The sequence below is a fragment of the Peromyscus eremicus genome, chromosome 14 (genome assembly GCF_949786415.1).
Source record: "Peromyscus eremicus chromosome 14, PerEre_H2_v1, whole genome shotgun sequence".
NCBI lineage: Eukaryota > Metazoa > Chordata > Mammalia > Rodentia > Cricetidae > Peromyscus > Peromyscus eremicus.
In genome coordinates this window covers 67,431,137-67,452,018 of record NC_081430.1, presented here as the reverse complement: position 1 = coordinate 67,452,018, position 20,882 = coordinate 67,431,137, and the positions used below count along the sequence as shown (strand labels likewise).

General features: G+C 44.1%; 1 long non-coding RNA gene and 1 pseudogene across 1 annotated transcript; both read left to right on the top strand.

Annotated features, from left to right (window-relative positions):
• Positions 1-212: 212 nt before the first annotated feature.
• LOC131923835 (uncharacterized) lies at positions 213-16,528 on the top strand. The gene is made up of 4 exons (XR_009382737.1): positions 213-557; positions 5,963-6,040; positions 8,191-8,275; positions 14,570-16,528. It is a non-coding gene; the product is annotated as an uncharacterized LOC131923835 (long non-coding RNA).
• On the top strand, positions 2,321-5,051 carry LOC131923834 (small ribosomal subunit protein eS1-like; annotated as a pseudogene).
• Positions 16,529-20,882: the final 4,354 nt, after the last annotated feature.

The following is a 20,882-nucleotide window of genomic DNA, read 5'->3' as shown; positions in this document are numbered from 1 at the left end:
GGAAGGAGAGTGGCCGGCGCGCCGAACGTCACGGGCGCCACGCGCCGGCGGCGGGGGAGGGGGCGGGAAGGGGGCGGGGCTACGGCGGCTCGCAGGGCTCGCGCAGGCGCGCCTCTCTCGCGGAAGCCGCGGGCGCGGGGCTGGCCGGGCGCCCACCTGTCGCTCCCCGAGGGTCTCCCCGCTTTCTCTCCTCCGCTCCCCCCTCTGCAGGCGGGGGAGCAGAGCTGCCCCGGGGTGGGCTTTGTCGGCCCTCGAGACCAACGCCCCCACCCAGGCTTGCAAGGCTTGTTCCCAGACTCCCAGCGCCTGGGTCTCCTTTTTTACCCCCGTCGCCTCCCGACTTCCTCCTCCAGTTTTCCTGGAAGACACGTGGGAGGTCGGGAGTGCCCTAGGATCCGCCAGTCTCAAAGTAGCCCGCACTTTTTCTCGTCGTGGGTTCGCTCCTAAGCCCTCCTTTTTGAGCGTTTAAACGCTTCCCCTTCGTAAGTCTCGTGAGAACCACCCACATTTCTTAGGAAAAGAGGATCGGGGCGGACGAGATGGCTCTGCCGCCCAGGGTGAGCACCCGCGCCCCATCCCCAGAACCCATGGAGTGAAAGGAGAAAAGCAACTCCCTTAAGTTGACCTCTGGGCTCGACGCACAATAAGGAAACCTAGTTGGGTTTTGCTTTTGTTTTTAAATACTTTTTCATTTAGTGTGTGTGTGTGTGCGCGTTAGAGAGGTCAGAGGACAACTCGCCAGAGTCGATTCTTTTCCACCATGCGGGTCCTTGGTATCAAACATCAAGCTTGGCAGCCAGCACCTTTACCTGCTAAGCCATCTTGCTGGCCCAGGAAACCTTTTTGTATTAAACGGATAGCGTTAAAGGTTAAAATCATAAACTGGGCGGCGGTGGCACATGTCTCTAATCCCACCCAGCTCTCGGGAGGCAGAGGCAGGTGGAGCTCTGTGATTTCCAGGCCAGCCTGGTCTACAGAGTGAGTTCCAGAACACCCAAAGCTACACAAAGAAACCCTGTCTCAAAAAACCAAAAAAAAAAAAAAAAAAAAAGTTAAGGTTACAGTAAGATGAAACTTTAAATATCAAATAAGGGCAAAAGTAAACACAAGGTGGAAAAACAAGAAAGTTAAAAGAAGTTGCTACAACAGCATATGATAGTACACTGTTTTTATTTTGTAATTTAAAAAATTGTGACGCCACCATCGAGACATGGTGGCTCACACCTATCCCAAAACGGATGAAGCTGATGAGGCAGAAGAATTGTCATAAATTCTAGGTCATCCTAGGCCTAGGCTTTGACAAGTAATACATTCAATCTTTATTTCAGGCTGGGTTCCCAGGCTGGCTTCACATTCACTGTGTAGCTCAGGATGATCTTGAAATTATTCTCCAGCCTCCATCTCCCAGGATAGTGGATAGGGGTAGGATTACAGGTGTGACCCAATGTATGGAGCTAGCAATACTTGAAACCACACCAGGCGTTTTAACTTGGGTGCTGACTGAAGATTCGAACTCTGGTACTTATGCTTACAGAGCAAGAGCTTTTTATCCACTGAGCCATCTTCCCAGGCCCAATAATAAATTATTAAAGAATAATTGTAGTATAAAACAGTTAACAATGGCCAGAACATAATCACTGATAGTGAGAATTTTAAACTTCGTATATCATGCTACTTTTTAAAAATAGGTCAATTTGGGGGCTGGTTGAGATGGCTCAGTTGTTAGAGCACTTGCCACCACCCCTGACTTGAATTCAATCCTTGAAATCCACATGATGGAAGGAGACCTTACTCCTACAAGTGGTCCTCTGAACACACACACACACACACACACACACACACACACACACACACCAAATAAAACGTTAATTTTAAAAAATTTAAGTATGCCCTTGACCCCAGCACTCGGGAGGCACAAGCTGATGCATATCAGAGCCAGCCTGGTCTACATATCAAGCTCCAGGATAGCCAAGGTTACATAGTGGCATCTTGTTTTTTAAAAAAATAAAAGGTAAGATAAGTTTTAATATAATCAAAACACTTCCAAGTAGTAACAATTTAGTCAGCTACTAAACCATACTACAGATGAAACATTTTATTTTCTTGATTCCTTCTGAGGAATAATTTTTAATTGAACTTTTTATTGTCATATTAGTGGTATATAACAATCGGTCTCATTTTGACATTTTCAAATATGTACATAATATTTTTTCAACCATACTTGCCCTCGGTTACCTTCTCTTAATCCCCCTTTCACTGATTTCCTTTTTCAGCTAGGCCCCCTTCTACTTTCTTGCCTTTTTTTTTTTTTAATTTTTTTGTGACACAGTGAGTTTCATTAGGGTTGTTTACAGGAATGTGGACACCTTACCAGCAGCTATGACCCTTAAAACATGCCTGTCCTTCCCCTTTCAATCGTTAACTGCCTATACATTTGGAAGGGGAGAAATACGTGAGCCCCTCTCCACCTCCATGACAGGGTATTAGCAGACCCAATCTCATGCAGGTAATCATGACTGCTGGGAGTTCAAGTGTGCCATTAGCCATACCATGCCATACCGGGAAGTCTGTCCCATCCTCTCCCTCTCCTTCCCAGGATCTTAGATTCTTCCATGATATTCTCTGGGATAGCCTTGGAGGAGGTAATATAGATGTCCTGTTGATGGTTGGTGCTCACAGTCATTATGAGACTACAGTCACTGCAGATAGACGCTTCTCTGACCAAAGCGGACAGCAAGCAACACTACACTATGGACATAAACAGTTATCTAGTAGGCAATCTGATAGGTACATCAGGTCTGTTTAACAAAGCACCAGCAGCAGCTTCCGCAGTGGGGCCCATGTCCTCCCGAGCCGTATCCTTTTGGCCAGGTTTACAGTATCAGGCACGAATTCCCTCCTGTGCAGCAGGCATACATTCCACTCAGACGGTTGGTGACTCTCAGAATTGCCACCGTGGCACCAGTGGGCTCCTCTTGCCTGGCCAGTCAGTATTGTTGCACAAAGGATTCACGGCTGAGTAGGATGTGGAGGACAATTCTCCCCCAACACCCTACAGAGCTCTCGTACTTTGAGGGCTGGCCAGCAAGGAGGATGGATGCTTCCTGCCTTGTTTCAGTTGAATTTCCTTATGTACCAAGATATGGGGCATTTTCAGCAACTGAGTCTTACCAGCCACCATCTTACACCATCACAGTAGGGCTTCTTGTTCTTAACGACAACATAGTCTCTTGATCAGCCTTTCCCACCCCAGTCCCTCCTACTCTCCCCAGTTTCCGGTCATGACCATTCTAATCTCCATGACTACGAATTCAACTTTTTACACTACATTTACGAGAGTGGGATGAAGTGGTGCTTGTTCTTCTGTGACTGGAATATTGGAAACAAGTTTTTTTCAGTAAAGCTTAAAGCCAGGAGTGGTGGCTAAAACTTGTAATGCCAGTACTTGGGAGGGTGAGGCAGGAGGATCACTGCAAAGTCAAAGCCAATCTAGGCAAGAGTGTCTCAAAAACAATAGAGAAAACTCAGCACGGTGGTGCATCCCTTTCATCACACACAGACACAGAGGAGGTAGGTTTATATGACTTCAAGGCCAGCTTGGTTTACATACAGAGTTCCAGCCAGGTCTATATAGTGAGACTCTGTCTCAGGAAAAAAAAAAAAAATCAAACACATTTCAATTTTGAAAAGAACATTCCCATTCAGTTAAATCGTTTATGAACAAACTAGCATTTGTGTATATGTGTTTTGTTACTGTTGTTACCGTTTTTATTCTTGCAGGACTGGGGGTTGAATCCTGGGCCCTGAACCGTGGTAGAACATGGAAGGCCAGCAGTCTACACTGAGCTATAGAATCTCCATAGCTGTCCAGGCTGGCCTTGAACTTACAGCAACCTTTCTACCTTCTCCTCCCAATAACATTTGTGTTTATGAAACAAAATATTATTATTTCTCTACGGGTACCGTTTTATTAATGTATTTTGAACAGAAACAAATTAAATATAAACTAAAGAACCAAAACAAACTAAAGAAAACTTGGAGACTAGATGCCTATAGTCCCAGCACTGGGGAGACCGAGGCAGGAAGGTGGTGTTGAATTGCCATCCTCTGCCTTAGTACAAGAGGATTATGATACACCCAACTGAAGAGGCTTTTTAATGAACAAAACCAGTAAAAATCGAGACTCAACATTGTACAAGGTACTTCCGTCCTTTTGGCTCTCTGGGCAGTACCATGGCAGTCAGCAAGAACAGATGCCTGATGAAACGCAGCGAGAAGAGAGTAGCTGACGCATTTCCTAAGACAGGTTGGCATGATGAGAAAGCTCCAGTCCTGTTCATTGTTAGAAACACTGGGAAATCAGTAGTCATCAGGACTCAGGGAACCAAAACTGCATCTCACGGCCGCAAGGGCCGTGTGTTTAAAGTGAGTTTTGCTGATCTACGGAATGGCAAAGTGGCATTTAGAAATTTTCAGGTAATTACTGAAGATATTCAGGGCAAAAACCGTCTGACTAGCTTCCAGGGCATGGATCTTACCTTGGACAAAATGTGTTCCATGGTCAAAAAGAGGCAGAGCATGATTGAAAGTCATGTTGATGTCAAGGCGACTGACGGTTATTTGCTTCATCTGTTTTATGCTGGTTTCACTAAAACCTGAAACAACCAGACACACAGAAGTCCTGTGTGCATCAGCAGGTCCAGCAGATCCGGGAGATGATGATGGAGCTCATGACCTGAGAAGTGCAGACAAATGACTTGAAGGAAGTGGTTAATAAATTGTTTCCACAGCCAGGCATGGTGACCCACGCCTTTAATCCCAGGAAGTGATGGCAGGAAGCAGAAAAGTATATAAGGCGTAAGAACCTGAGCCTGGTTAAGCTTTTAGGTTTTTTTAGCAGCAGTTCAGCTGAGATTCATTCTGGATGAGGACTCAGAGGCTTCCAGTCTGAGCAAACAGGATCAGCTGAGGAATTCCCAAGGTGAGGTAGCTGTGGTTTGTTCTGCTTCTCTGACCTTTCAGCGTTCACCACCACCCCCAGAAAAAAAATTTTTTTTAAAAATAAATTGTTTCTCGACAACACTGGGAAAGACATAGAAAAGGCTTGCTCTTCCATTTATCCATTTCACAGTGTCTTTGTTAGGAAAGTAAAAGTGCTGAAGAAATCCAAGTTTGAACGGAGAAAATTCGTGGAGCTCCATGGTGAAGGTTCTGGAAAAACTACTAGTAACAAGACAGGTGTTAAAATTGAATGAGCTGCAGGCAGTGGTGGTGCACGCCTTTAATCCCAGCACTCGGGAGGCAGAGGCAGATGGATCTCTGTGAGTTCGAGGCCAGCCTGGTCTACAGAGTGAGTTCCAGGAGAGGCGCAAAGCTACACAGAGAAACCCTGTCTCGAAAAACAAAAACAAAAACAAAAAACAAAAAAAAAATTGAACGAGCTGACGGACATGAACCACTAGTCCAAGAATCTGTTTAAATTCCAGACTTTTAATAGGAACAAATAAAAAGTCCTATTTGTGCCGGGCGGTGGTGGCGCACGCCTTTAATCCCAGCACTCGGGAGGCAGAGCCAGGCGGATCTCTGTGAGTTCGAGGCCAGCCTGGACTACCAAGTGAGTCCCAGGAAAGGCGCAAAGCTACACAGAGAAACCCTGTCTCGAAAAACCAAAAAAAAAAAAAAAAAAAAAAAAGTCCTATTTGTGAACAAACAAAGAAAGAAAATCATTTTCATGTACAAGTGTTCTTTGGTAACTTTAATGGATTGTTTTTTTGAGGCAGGGTCTCTTGTAACCCATCCTGACTTTGAACCCCTTATCCTCCTGATTCTACCTCCCAAGTGCTGAGATTAGAGGCATGACACTGAGCCCACCTAATTATAGCCTTAAATGACTGCCTAGCTCTTCTTGGCTTACCTGGATGATTTACTCATGATTGATTATCAATTTCTCTATTCCTGTCAGGGGAAAAAAAATCTCTTCCATGAATCAAGCAGTCTGTCTTCTTTTCAACAAACTTGAAGAAGCTGAAGCATAGAAAAGGTGAGCAAGTTCTTCAGATCAATAAATGAGCCAGGCAGTGGTGGCACATGCCTTTATTCCCAGCACTCAGGAGGCAGAGGCAGGCGGATCTCTGAGTTCCAGGACAGCCAGGGTTACACAAAGAAACTTTGTCTCAGAAAAACAAACAAACAAAATCAATAAATGATGCAGAGCAGATTCAAATTAACACTTGTTTGTTTTTATTTATTTCATTAGGAGAGCAGATTCAAATTAACACTTGTTTGTTTTTATTTATTTCATTAGGGACTAGTGATAAAACATGGTTTTATGCAGCCATCATACTGGCCCCGAACTCATGATATAGACAAAACAAACTTGAATTCCTCTGATTCTCCACTAAGTGTTGTGGTGACAAGCATACACCATCAGAGATAACTTTTATATTATTTTTAAAAATTAGGTCTTATTATGTAACACAGACTGACCCCAGAATCAAAATCTTCCAGCCTCAAACTTTCAAGTGTTAAGAAAATTAAGATTTTTGGCTGGGCGGTGATGGCACATACCTTTAATCCCAGAGGACTAAAGGGAGGCAGAGCTAGGCGGATCTCTGTGAGTTCCAGGCCAGCCTGGTCTACAGAGTGAGCTCCAGGACAAGCACCAAAGCTACACAGAGAAACCTTGTCTCGGAAAAAAAAACAAAAAAACAAAAAACAAACAAACAAACAAAAAAAAAGATAAAAAAAAAATCCAGCCGGGCGGTGGTGGCGCACGCCTTTAATCCCAGCACTTGGGAGGCAGAGCCAGGAGGATCTCTGTGAGTTCGAGGCCAGCCTGGTCTACAGAGTGAGCTCCAGGACAAGCACCAAAGCTACACAGAGAAACCTTGTCTCGGAAAAAAACAAAAAAACAAAACAAAAAAAAAATTAAGATTTAAAAAAAAATCCATGTCTGGCATTCTTTTTCTCTGTGAATTATTGTATTTATGGGTGACCTCAGGAAGCTGCCTAGATCAATGGCTTTTAGCACTGACTGCACATGTGAATCACCTGAAGAGGAACTTTGAAACCACATCCCAGATCAATGAAGACAAGATACCTGAGGCCAGAGGTTGGGGTTTTTTCCCTTTCTTTTTAAGAATTCTGATTTTCTTGGTTTGTTTTATTGACTGGCTACTTTTGATTTTCCTGAGACAGGGTTTCACACTGTAGCCCAGCCTGGAACCCATATGTAGCACGGGCCGGCCTCAAAATCATGGCAATCTGCCCCAACCTCCCAACTGCTAGGGTCACAGGCATGTACCACCACTGCTGGCTGATGTTTTAGCTGAGTTTGAGGCTCATGTGCAGCTGAGGTTGAGAACTACTTGCTAAGTTTTTCTCACATTCAAAGTTCTGTGAAGTTTGAATTCCGTTCACTGTCTCTCATCCCTAAAATGATACACCCTACACATCTCTTTCGAATAGTGTGATCTGAGAACGGAACGTAACGTATCAAGGTAGAGCTGTCAGCCAAAAGCATAAGTCGTTCGGAAATGCTTTTACTTACATAAAATAAGGGGTTTTATTCTGAAACTGACATTGATACACGTTATTGTACCGTACTGTATTTGTTCATAACCCCCACCCCATTATCCTTCCATATTCCCATTCATCATTTCTGAGATTGTTTTTGGTTTTTTGAAACAGAGTCTCACTATGTAGTCTTAGCTCGCCTGGAACTCACTCTGTAGACCAATGTGGCCTCAAATTCATAAAGATTCACATATCTCTGCCTCCTTTCTGAGAGGTGTAAAAGCATTTTGACTCTACAAGAGCGACCCTAGCAAAGTCTCCTAGTAATGGGGGATATAAAGCCCAAACTGGCCATCCATGTAACCAGACAAGGCTTCCAGCAGTGGGACTGGGACATAAACTCAGCCACAAAACCCTCAACCTACAATCTTTCCTGCCTGCAAGATGTGCTGGGGTAATGGTGGTGCAGAACTTGTGGGAGTGGCCAACCAATGCCTGGTCCAACTTGAAGCCCACACCATGAGAGGGAGCCCACCCCTGACACTGCCTAGATGACCAGGAACCAGAGGCAGAACAGCCCAGACAGTCAGGATAGAACCAAATATGACTGGCCAAAAAAAAAAAAAAAAAAAAGCAAATGAAATTAGTCCTAATGATAATCTGTTATACTCATAGATCAGTGGCTCGCCCAATTGTCATCAGAGGGGCATCATCCAGCAACTGATGGCAGCGGATGCAGAGACCCACAGCCAAACACCAGGTGAAGCCAGGGGAACCCCACAGAAGATGGGGAAGAAGGATTATAGGAGCCAGAGGGGTCGAGAGCACCACAAGAACATGGCCCACAGGACCAACTAAGCAGGGCTCACAGAAGCCGAAGTGGGACAAGCATGGACCCTGTATGAGCTAGATCCTCTGCATGTACCTGATGGTCTAGCATGCTCCTGTGGGACTCCCAACAGTGCAGGTGGGGCTGTCTCTAACTCTTTTGCCTGCCATTGGGACCCTTTTCCTCCTACTGCGTTGCCTCGGCCAGCCTTGACGGGAGGGTTTGTGCCTAGTCTTACTGTATTTTGTTATACAGTGTTCAGTTGATATCCCTGGGAGGCCTGCAGTTTTTTGTTTTTGTTTTTGTTTTTGTTTTTTTAAGGGAAACGGAGGAGGAGTGGATCTGGAGAAGAGGAGATACTGTGGTCAGGATGTAATGTATGAGAGAAAAATAACTTTAAAAAATGTATTTTGTCCAGGCGGTGGTGGTGCACACCTTTAATCCCAGCACTTGGGAGGCAGAGGCAGGTGGATCTCTGTGAGTTTGAGGCCAGCCTGGTCTACAGAGTGAGTTCCAGGAAAGGTGCAAAGCTACACAGAGAAACCTTGTCTCGAAAAACAAAAACAAAAACAAAAAACAAAACAACAAAAAAAGGTATTTTGACAACATACCATAATTATAGCTTAATTATTAGTAGAACCAGAATCAACTAATTAGTGCCACTAAAAGAAGGGACTCAGGCCAGGCATGATGTATTCTTGTCATCCAGCATTCAAGAAGCCAATACAATAAGCTCTTGAGTTCAGAGCCTGCCTGAGCAACACAGTGAGACCCTATCTAAGAAAAATAAAAGGTAGAGGGGAGGGGCTAGAGATATAGCTCAGTTAGTAATTGTCATTATTATTACTATTATCATTATCATTATTATTTTCTTTTAATTGATTTATTTTTATTTCATGTGAGCTCATGTTTTGCTTGCATGTGTATCTGTGTGAAGGTGTCAGACCATCTGAGACTGGAGCTACAGACAGTTGTGAGCTGCCATGTGGGTGCTGGGAATTGAACTCAGGTCCTCTGGAAGAACAGCCAGTGCTTTTAACCTCTGAGCCATCTCTCCAGCCCCATTATCATTATTATTGAGACGGGATCTCTCTACATAGCCCTGGCTGTCCTGGAACTCACTGTCACTTATGTTGACCTGACTGGCCTCCAACTCACAGATATAAGTGCTGGGATTGAAGGTGTGTACCACCATTCCAGGTCAGTAATTGTCTTAGCCTACAGGAAACCAAGAAATTGATCCCTAATAGCACGTAGAGACAAAAACTGTGTGCCTGTAATCCCAGCACCTCGAGGCGTAGAGACAGGAAGAGCAGAAGTTCAAAGCCATCCTGGGTTACATGGGATTGTAGAAGGGCTAGAAAGGTGAGAGGGAGATGGGAGGTAGTGATAGAATATTTAGCAACCATTATTATCTACAGAATTCATGCTCAAGAACCTCAAAATTGAGTTACCCCAAAGAAAAACAGAAAATCTCATTTTTTGAAAGTGAGTTTATAATTTTGTGTTGGGTCCATTCATAGCTATCCTGGGCCACAAGCCTCCCTCTGGCTGCAGGTTGGACACACCTGCTGAACTAAAGTTTCCTATGGATCCTTGAACCATTTAACTACCCAGTGTGTCAAAATCTCTCCTGTCAGGAGGATGAAGATGAGCAGTTAAATCCTCTCTCCTGCCTTGGTGTTCCATAGGTATAGGTGTGGGTGAGCCACACTCAACCAATCAACTAATCAGTGTGTTGTTCCAAGGTTTGAATTTTGAGAGATTGAAAGTTCCGAAGTTTTAGCTGGATGAACATGCTTTACTCCTGGCACTCCAGAGACGGTGGCAGGTGGACCTCTGTGAGTTCGAGGCTAGCCTAGTCTACAGAGTGAGTTCCAGACCAGCCAGAGCTACATCGTGAAATCCTGTTTCAATCAGAAATTTGACTTTGTAGTTTTAAGCTAAAATGAGACTACTATTTCAGCAGAAACTGACACAGACTTTCCACGGCTGATAGTCTTCAGTCATTTTTAAAGAACGGAGAGGCCCAGTCATTCAGGCTGTTTCATTAGCTGAATAGTCCAAACTTAATCATTAAGTAATAAAACAACACTGTGTGCAGCATCTGCGGTGGCAGTTGTTGGGCCTGTATTATCAGCTCCTTGGTTGTACTGTCAGATGCAGTAACACAGTGGCTGCATCTTGGTACAGATGGTTCAGGAGATCAAGGGAAACCAAGACTCTGATGGCTTCTTCTTGTCCTTCAAAGGACACTGCCATCTGACATTGTCATTTTCAAATACATTGGGCTGCCTTCCTAGCTCTCCTGGGACAAGTGCAGGTTGGACATGTTCTGGAGATTTCAATGTAAAATTTCCCAACATCCAGATTTTCTGCTTTGTTCTGGTTTTACTTGTTTTCTCCTCTAGACGTTGACTGATGATGATGATATAGATTCAAACACTAACTTCTAGTTGGTGACATCACAATGGTACTAAACAGAGTCAATCATTTAAAGTATCTTACAAGATACTCTGTGTTGCTCTTTTGCCTCTAGACGGAATTTTGTGTTTTAGCTGCCTAGCTTGATAACTTGTAGGTTAAAGAGCAGCTTTTCAAGTGAGTCCTCCTAGTGTCTAGCTTGTAGTAGTGTCTAGCTTGTCAAAATAATTGATAAACCAGTCTGGTTTAAAGAGCGAGATCCAGGACAGGCACCAAAACAACACAGAGAAACCCTGTCTTGAAAAACAAAACAAAACAAAATAATAATAACTTTAGTGCCATACAGTGTTGCTTTAAAGAGAGAGTAAGTAGAGTAATAAAAAGGATCAGGAAGGATGAAGGAGGGGTGAAGATTAGCGTTGCAAGGGAGAGTTGGGAAATGCAGGGCATGTGCTGAATGAACAGCTTCAGGACGGAAGGGGAAATGCCACTGCAAACATACCCAGGTAGGTTCCTGTGAGACTTTCTGTTCCTTATCCTTTGGAGGTTTTGCTTTGTAAGCACACATAGTACGTGTACCAAGAACAAATACAAATACTGGAGCAGCTTTGATACGCTCAGAACCTTTGAACCACCAGTATGTGATTGATTACCTGCAGTAGCTTCTACTCTGAGATACAGAGTATGGAAAAGGTTGTAAAATCCTAGGTAAATGTTACACTGTAACCAACTTAACAACAGCTTAGCTGAGCACAATTTATGGGTCTGTTTCTATTCTGAGAAAGAAGGATTTACACCACAGTAGATTTAGAAAGACACCTACTGGATTTTATGTCCACAAATAACAGCCCCGTCACACAGGCTGTGGTGCTGAGGACTGGGTCAGTGGTGTGTGACCCTCTCTGGTGGATACTGGGGCAGCCGTTTCTCTGCAGTATTCACTGTGTGAAGGTCAGTTAGTTACCCTGTGCACTGATTTCAGAGTCTACTAGAACCACCACCGCCCAGCTTCTATGGTTAACGAGTGGCTAGCTCCACCCTCTGATCTCCAGGCAAGCTTTATTTGTCAGAACGCAAACAAAATATCACCACAACAAATGCCACAAAAGGGAATCTCCAGCAGGGGCTTTGCAGCAGTTTTTAAGGCTTGACTTCATTTACAAATGTAAGAATGGATCTTTCTTCTGCTCATTTTATCTTATTACTACCACAAGAAAAACAGGTCCTATGAATTAACATGCTGATTATAGAGTAGTAACCCTGGTTAGGTAAGAAGATTGAGCTTTGGCTGGATACATCTTTAGCAGTGTGTTAAAGAATCTAGGAATAGAACAAGTCCTGCTGCATGGACACTCAGATGCCTTTGGGAACACCACCCCCAATACAGAACACAGAGTTGAGTCCTGATGTCCATTTTTCAGGTCTCCCCCAACACAGACATCCACACCACCTGAACCACAGGTAGACAAACTATTCTAATTACCGGCTCTTCCTCCCTCCCTCCCTCCCTCCCTCCCTCCCTCCCTCCCTCCCTCCCTCCTCTCTCTCTCTCTCTCTCTCTCTCTCTCTCTCTCTCTCTCTCTCTCTCTCTCTCTCTCTCTCTCTCTCTCTCTCTCTGCTAGGGCCTGAACCTTCCTACCAGCATGACCTCTAAGATATAGCCCCATATTTTGTTTTTTGAGATGCAGTCTCACTAAGTAGCCCAGGCTAGCCTCAAACTTGTGATTTTTCCTGTCTTTGCTGCCAAGCACTAAAATTTTAGGTGTGCACCGTGCTTGGCACTATCAAATTAATACTGATAATTTAGAGTTAGATACAAGGAAAGATGATGTGATCTGTCTCTCCTCAGCATATCTACATGCTACTAACCAGGATCTGTGTCAAAGTCTATCCTTTGTGTTGGTGGATACTGGGTGACAGTATAAGTTTTCTTTTTCCAGGAGAAAAAAGGGAGCAGATATGTGGAGGGAGCAAACTACTCCTCTATAGTTCTAGGTCCTTCCTTAGCTCTGTAAGTCAACTCTTGAGCTTTATGAGACAGATTATATCTTCATATCAAATTACCTTTCTTCTGCTAAGGCAAGCTCTAGTCAGCTTCTGTTACATGTAAACAGAAGTTACAGCTTTACAAAACACGGCAAGGGAAAATATGCAGGTAAAATAATTTTAACATCAAAACAATTGCATCAAGCTGGGCGTGGTCATCCATGTGTGTAATGTAGCACTCGGGATGGTATGACTGAAAGATGTGTTCTAGGCCGACCTGGACTACACAATGAGCCCTATCTGGGAGGTGGGCAGGGCAGGCATTGAGGCACCAATCTCAGTTTATAAAGAGCACTAAACTGCTATGGGACATAGCCCTTTGGCCTATCTCTAAATTGGTTTATAGAGTCCTTAGAATAACTCAGTGCATTCCAATCTGGATGTGGTGGTACATGCCTGTAGTTCTAGCACTTGAGAGCGACCAGAGGATCGAGTTCAAGGATAACCTCAATGACTTGTGAATTAGAGGCCAGTCTGAAGCACATAAGACCCTGTCTTTAAAAAAGGGGAGGAGGAGGAGAAAGAAAAAAGTCAGGCAAGCAGGTACACAAGAATACAAGGATAATCTAACACATCTTTCAGGCTCTAGACGTAGTATTCTTGCTTTTGTTTGGCAGAGTCCCACTGTGCAGTCTAAGCTGACCTGAAACTTCCGATATAGCACAGGCTGGCCTTGAACTTGCCTCCCACGTGCTGGGATTACAGATGTGTACCACCATGTGGGGCTAGAAGTAGTTTTCTTTTTCCATCCTTCCTCCTTTCTTTCTCTCTTTCTTTTCCTTCCTTCTTTCTTTCTCTTTCTCTCTTTCTCCCTCTGTGTGTGTGTGTGTGTGTGTGTGTGTGTGTGTGTGTGTGTGTGAGAGAGAGAGAGAGAGAGAGAGAGAGAGAGAGAGAGAGAGACTCTGACTATGTAGCCATGACTAGGCTGGAACTCACTATGTCAGTGTGTGTCACAACCCTTTGTGGGTCAAACAACCCTTTCACAGGATCACAGAGCAGATAGACTACCTATCCGATATTTACATTCCGGTTCATAACAGTAGCCAAAGTACAGTTATGAAGTGGCAACAAAATGATTTTTATGGTTGGGGGTCAACACAACATGAGGAATTGTATTAAAGGGTCACAACATTAGGAAAGCTGAGAACCACTGCACTATATAGACCAAGATGAAGCTGGCCTTAAACTCGCAAGAGATCCACCTGCCTTTGCCTCCTAAGTGCTAAGATTAAAGGCGTGCACTTCCATGCCCAGTCTAGAAGTAATTTTGTTAATGTGGGAGAAAAAAGGGACGTCATAGAATCCCTGGGGCAGTCTCTCAAATAGCATCATTAGCTTAAACAGAAAATAGTCATAAAAAATGCAATGGACATCTAGTTCTTGGATGTTGGAGTAGGTATATATTTTTACAATTCTTCTTTCTAGGTAGCACTGAGAACTATAGGCTCTACACACAAGACATGCACAAGAAGACACTGGGGTGACTCTCCATTAAGGAACCCATACACTTGAGTCTGTCTTACTTTATGTGACTATTTGGAAAAACCCAGAACCCATGCTCTGAGGTGTGTCTTAATTCCTTCTAGGCTCCTGTCTGTCTCTTAACCATCATGCTTAAGCCTATATTAAAATATCTTCATTAAAACCCAACTCTGCTTCATTTAAAACAAGGGGAAAAGACACTAGAAGGTGGAGAGAGGTAGACTGGCCTTGTGGTGAGTGCTCTGAATTTTCTTTCTACCTCATATCTTCCAGATGTGGAGCTTAAGAAGCCAGCTACCGAGAAACGGCAAACTCCCCAAACCAAAAACAACCAAACAGAAACACAAAACCCAGACACTTGCAGAAAAGCCTGCCCTCTTGAGGAAACCATAAGGGAAGAGACAAGCTAAAGACTGGAAAACTTGTAGAAATAGTAGCAAGGGCTACTCTTTCTACTAAAGAGTCCCCCTTTGCTTTCTGTACCTGCCAGGCTCCTGAGGAGCTACCCCAGTGCCCTGCACCCTCACTAGATGGAGGAGGGAACCTGTGTGTCACTGCAGGATGGAGTCACAAGGGGCCTGGGCTTCCATTGCCACTTGACAGCACTGACCACTTGACCACTCTTTTTCCCACTGGGGTGATGACAGAAGGCGTGGTGGAGAGCCAAGACATTCACCACAATGAGACCAGGCCCCTCTCACTGTGTCCTGATGTGACATTGTGGCACAATATGTAATCTGTTTTTGGGTTTTGTCCCCAACTTATAGTACAGAGCTGACACGGTTGGAATTCTCTGAACAATCAGCAGAGTGAAGGAAACATCTTATTATTCATTATAAACCTTTCCAGCCACATCCAAGTTTATTCTAATGAGGTGACTCCAGAGGAGGTGGGTGTTGCCTGATGAAAGAACCATGTGATTAGAAGGGTTGGAATTTTGAGATCTCAGGGGAGTGGAGGAAAGGTGTGGAGATTGAGTCAGCCACTTTCAGTCAATGATAGCCAATCACACTTATACCATGGAACCTCTATAGCAACCTGAATGTTCAGAGAGCTTTTGGATTGGTGAATACATCAGGGCCCCCCAAAGCCTGGCACCCACAGAAGGGCATAGAAGCTCTGGGTGCCTTGTACCACCACACCCTGACCAGACATCTCTCTCCCTTGACTGTGTAAAACGAGCTGGTAGTAGTCAAGGTCCTGCCTGAGCTCTGTGAGTTACTTCAGCATATTAGGGACCTTTAGGAGGAAGCCATGGTTCAGTTGGTCCAAACACAAATTAACCCACAGCTCAAAACACAGCTCCCATTTCAAAGGGACCAAGAGACGGTTTACTCTGAGCCAAAGACGAGTGACCACAGCCTAGGAAGACAGAGCTAGGAAGTTGCTCCAAACATGTTTCAATATGGAAGCAGTTGCATGAACTTTTATATATACTCACAGGACAACAAAAAAGTTCTAAATCAAGATATTTTCCAAATACATTGGTGGGAACATCAGGTAGGCAAATTCCAGCAAAGTGGAGAGAACTTTGCTAGAGGTCTCAGACGCTATCTGATGACATTCTCGGCTTCTGAGGCAGTGGAAACTAGTGGTCTAAGTTAATACATTCAACCATAGTCGAAAGGATGTTGTGTCAGACATCGATGTCTGCAATAAATGGCTGCTAAGGAGACTAAAGGTGGCCCGAGATAATTTGGCTCTGGATCTGCAGCATCCCAACTATCTAAAATCATGACATTCTAATCAGTCAATCAGCCTTGTGGAATATCCTAAGTTTGGCTTTTTTCTGGAACCAGCAGTTCATACTTGGAACTTGAAACTGATACTCGAAACAGGAGCATTCTGTTTATTTATGAATGTACTTATTTATTCAGGGTCTCATGCCACTCAGCCTGGCTTTGAACTTGCTGTGTATCCAAGGATAACTTTAGATTCTTGATCCTCCTGCCTCCACCTCCCAACTGCTGAGATTATAGGCCTGTACCACCAAACTAAACCTTTAGCCAGTAGGATTTGCACTGACTCTGGGTAGCTCCTGTCAGAACTGAATTGCAGGGCACCCATTGGGATCCAGAGAGTTATTAAATGGCTTAATGTAAGGGGAACTCCCACATTTGGTTATTCTAGAAATGTGAGTGAAGAGGAAATGGTTTTTCTTTTACTCTTCACCCTGAGTATCATCATCTCCTGTGATAAAATGTCACTGAAAACCAAGTGGGTCAATCAGAAGGTAAGGTGGTTATATGAGTCTGATGAGGAACCAGTGTCCCCACATCCACCCAGCAGTGACAAGGACTTCACCCACCCCTCACAATGTCAATAGAGGCCAGTAGGAAACCTAGACCACTGATTGTCCTTACCTGGCAGAAGCAAGGTTCCTTTTTTGTCAGGAGTTAGCTAGTTAGATATTAGCAGGCTTGGATGCCTTTAAGGTCTGACAGCTCCCTCGTGAAAGCAGCTCGTAAAAACAAGAACTGAAACCACAGGACTCTGACTACTGGTATACAGAATGGGGTCTGAGTCATAGCTCTGACCCTGGGTGGAAGCATGACATTCAAAACTGCCTGAAAGGTCCTTAGCAGATAGCCACCTAAGCTCTATGAGGTCATCATCTATCTGGAGGCTTTGTGCCGAAGAACAAGAATATACCGTTGTTCTCTCCCAAAAATGTCTATCCAAGTGGATCTGTCAATCACTGGGGCAGGAAAATACCCCCTGTGAAAAGCTGTCTCTCCTCTGAAGACTTCAGAAATAGTAAAAATCCTACCTAAAAAGTAGTTCAGGATGGGTGGGGTGCTGGAGAGATGGCTCAGTGGTTAAGAGCACTTGCTGCTTTTCCAGAGTCCCCAGGTTTAGTTCCTAAGCACTCAAACGCCAGCTCCAGGGGAACTGATGCCCTCTTCTGGCCTCTGAGGGTATCTCACACATATTGAGCACACATAACGTAAAAAAAAAAAAAAAAAAATTAAGAGAACAATTTAGAGGAGACATACAGTGTCCTATAGAGGAGAGGTTGTTTCCAGCAGAGTAGATGAGAACACACTCTCAAAGGGTGACAGTGAATAGTAGATCCACTGACAAGATATCATTGTGCTGACCTACTTGTTTTTAAAGGTGTGTGTGTGTGTGTGTGTGTGTGTGTGTGTGTGTGTGTGTGTGTTTCCCACAGTGGAATGTGGAGGTCAAAGGACAACCTAAATGAGTCAATTCTTTCCTTCCACCATTGGGTTCTAGGAATTGAACTCAGGTCTGTGGGCTTGGCAGCAAGTGCTCCCCTCCCTCCCTCTCTCTCTCTCCCCCTCTCTCCCTCTCTCTCTCTCCCTCTCTCCCTCCCTCTCCCCCTCCCTCTCTTTATTTCTCCCTCCTTCCCCCTCCCTCCCTGCCTCCCTTCCCTTCCCTTCCCCTCCTCTCCCCTCCCCTCTCCTCCCCTCCCCCCCTTATATCTCAGGCTGGCCTTCAATTAATATGCAACCAAGGATGGTCTTGAAAGTCTAATCTTCCTACTCTACTTCCCGTGTGCTCTATATTAGAGGTGTACACCACCACACCCAGTGTCATAGTTAGGGATTTCATTGCTGTGAAGAGACACTATGACCATAGCAACTCTTATAAAGGAAAAACATTTCATTGGGGTGTCTTACATTTTCAGAGGTGTAGTCCATTATCATTATGGTGCAACATGATAGCATACAGGCAGACATGGTGCTGGAGAAGTAGCTGAGAGTCCTACACCTTGACTTGCAGGCAACAGGAAGTGGTCTATCTCATTGGGTGTAGCCTGAGCATAAGAGACCTCAAAGCCCACCCCCACAATGACATACTTCCTCTAACAAGGCCACACCTTCCATTAGTGCCATCCCTTTGGGGGTCACTTTCTTTCAAACCACCACACCCAGTTTACAGAATGCTGGGATCAAATACAGACTTCTTGCATGCTGATCCAGAGCCATCCCAGTAACACTTTCCTTGTTAGAGAGGCACTAGAAGAAGCCAGCTGAAAACAGAAGTCTAAGTAAAATCTAGAAATATAATGCTCAAAATATTCAACTTTCAACCCAAACCTACTCATCATAATAACTCAAAGTGATTTGTTTAAGATAATAAATGCCAATACCAAGATGGAAATCATGTTTGACTCTCCAATAAAGATCTCAGCTAGAATAAAAATGTTGTAAGCAATTATGAACATACTTCAAAGAACTGAAAAAATATAAAATCTTGGCCAAAAAACAGTCTCAGCAGAAATATAGAAGATAGATGTTGGGCGTACTGACCTATGCCTTTAATCCAGGAGCCCAGCTGGTAGAGTGCTTGCCTAGCTTTCAGGAAACCATGAGTTCAATCCCTTGTACCACCTCTGTGGCAATCAGGGTACATGTTGTAAGCCCAGTACTTGACAGGGGGAGGATGGAAGGTCAGGATTTCAAGGTCATCAGTTGCAAAGTGATGCAACTAAGCCACATAAGACCCTGTCTTTAAAAAAAAAATCCTGACTGGATGTAGTGGTACACACATCCTTTAACCTAGCAGTTGGGAGACAGAGGCAGGCAGGTCTCTGTGAGTGAGTTCAAGTCAGCCTGTTCTAAAGAGACAGTTCCAGGCCAGCCAGAGCTGCATAATGAGATTCTGTCTCAAAATAAAAAAGCTGGCAAAATTTGTTTTATTGTTTGCTTATCCATTTATATTTCTTTGCTTGAGACAGGATCTTGTTATGTAGCCCAGGTGAGCCCCAAAATTGATTCCTCTACCTCAGATTCCTATACATTAGGACTATAGGTATGTTTCACTATTACATCTAGCTGTCCTGGCAAGATTATTTTTTTTTAAGATGTAGGAAGGATTATTATAAAGCATACATAGGAAGCTGAGCATGAAAGTACATCCCTGTAGTTCCAGGACTCAGAAGCTTGAGGCCAATCTAAGCTACATAATAAGTTTTGGGCTAGCTTTGGCTGCATAGTAAGACCCTACCTTAAAGATCAAACAAACCCCAGGGCGGTGGTGATGCACACCTTTGATCCCAGCACTCAAGAGGCAGAGGCAGGTGGATGTCCGTGAGTTGAAGGCCAGCCTGATCTACGGAGCGAGTTCCAGGACAGCCAGGGCTACACAGAGTATTGCAGTTATCATAGTGGGTTTGGAGTTACAGCTTATTGTGCTTTTGTTTTTGCTGTTTTTCGAAAGCAGAATTATTTTTCTAGAGTTTTTAAAGGCTTTACTTATTTACATAGAGGTAGTGCATGCCACAGCATGTCCAGCTGGTGGCAAGTATCTACTCGATGAGCCATCTGCCTGCCCTGGTTTTTTGACATATGGATACACGGTGTTTCGGCAGACCTTGAACTCCATGTGTAGATGAGGATGACCTTGAACTCTTGATGGCTATTCTGCCTCCACCTCCCAAGGACTGGGATTACAAGCATCTGCCTCTTCTCCCGGATATTACTAAACCTTTTAATCAGAGTAGATGAACTACTTCCTTTATAGTTTTCAAAATGATAATTCAGAAAAATAAGTATATATTATATTATATATACATACCCTTCTGTAGTATGCATATGCAACATTGTTTGTATACGGCAGTGACAACAGATTGTCCATCTCTCTTGCTCTTTTTTTAGGCAAGGTCTCAGCTATGTAGCACTGGCTGGCCTGGAACTCACTATATAGACCAGGCTGGCCTTTAATTCAGACCCCTACACGCCTCTGCCTGAGTGCTGGGGGTAAAAGTGTACATCACAATGCCTGGCTATATTGCCCCCTTTTACAGAATGTGACTTATCTGTGGTGGCTTTCCTTTCATCTCTTGCCATACCTCAGGCCATGCTCCTCTTTGAGAATACACTGTGGCACAAATGAATCAGAGTGTTGTCATTGTGTAGTGGGGTGGCATAAACAGAGGTCAGTTGTAGCCTGTGCCTTCTGTATTCTACATATAAATAGGGTTGCTTGCTGAGGGCATTAGCCCTAAATGCAACCTCTGAGGAAAGACTGAATCCTTTTAATGTGGTCATTAAAAGTGGAACAGAAGCCACAGTGTAATGCAACATTCTTAAATTTTTTGGTTTTTGTTCTTTGTTTTCCAAGATAGGGTTTCTCTATGTAGCTTTGGTGCGTTTTCTAGAACTCATTCTGTAGCCCAGGCTGGCCTGGAACTCATAGAGATCAGCCTGGCTCTGCCTCCCAGAGTGCTGAGATTAAAGGCGTGTGCTACCATGCCCAGCAACAATGTAAACTGGGTTAAGCACCCCCTAGCATGAATCTTGACTCTATGTACTCAATAATTACATCACAAAATTGAAATGAAATATTAACAAGTTGACTAACCACACAGAGAAAAGCTTAAAATTCCCCTCCACAATAAAAGTAAAAGTGGGTTGCCATTTGAGCCCAGTAAGGCTCTTTATAGTTTCAATATTCTCACATCAGTTCTTGAGGAGAGGAGGTCTCCTGGAAGATGTTACTCCCCTAAAACCTCCACAGAAGGAAAGTCTTTGGATTTTTGTGTTACTGGAGGTCAAGACCAAAGGTTAAACAAGATTGTACACATTTTCATTCCTTACTCAGAAATGATGCCCTTTCC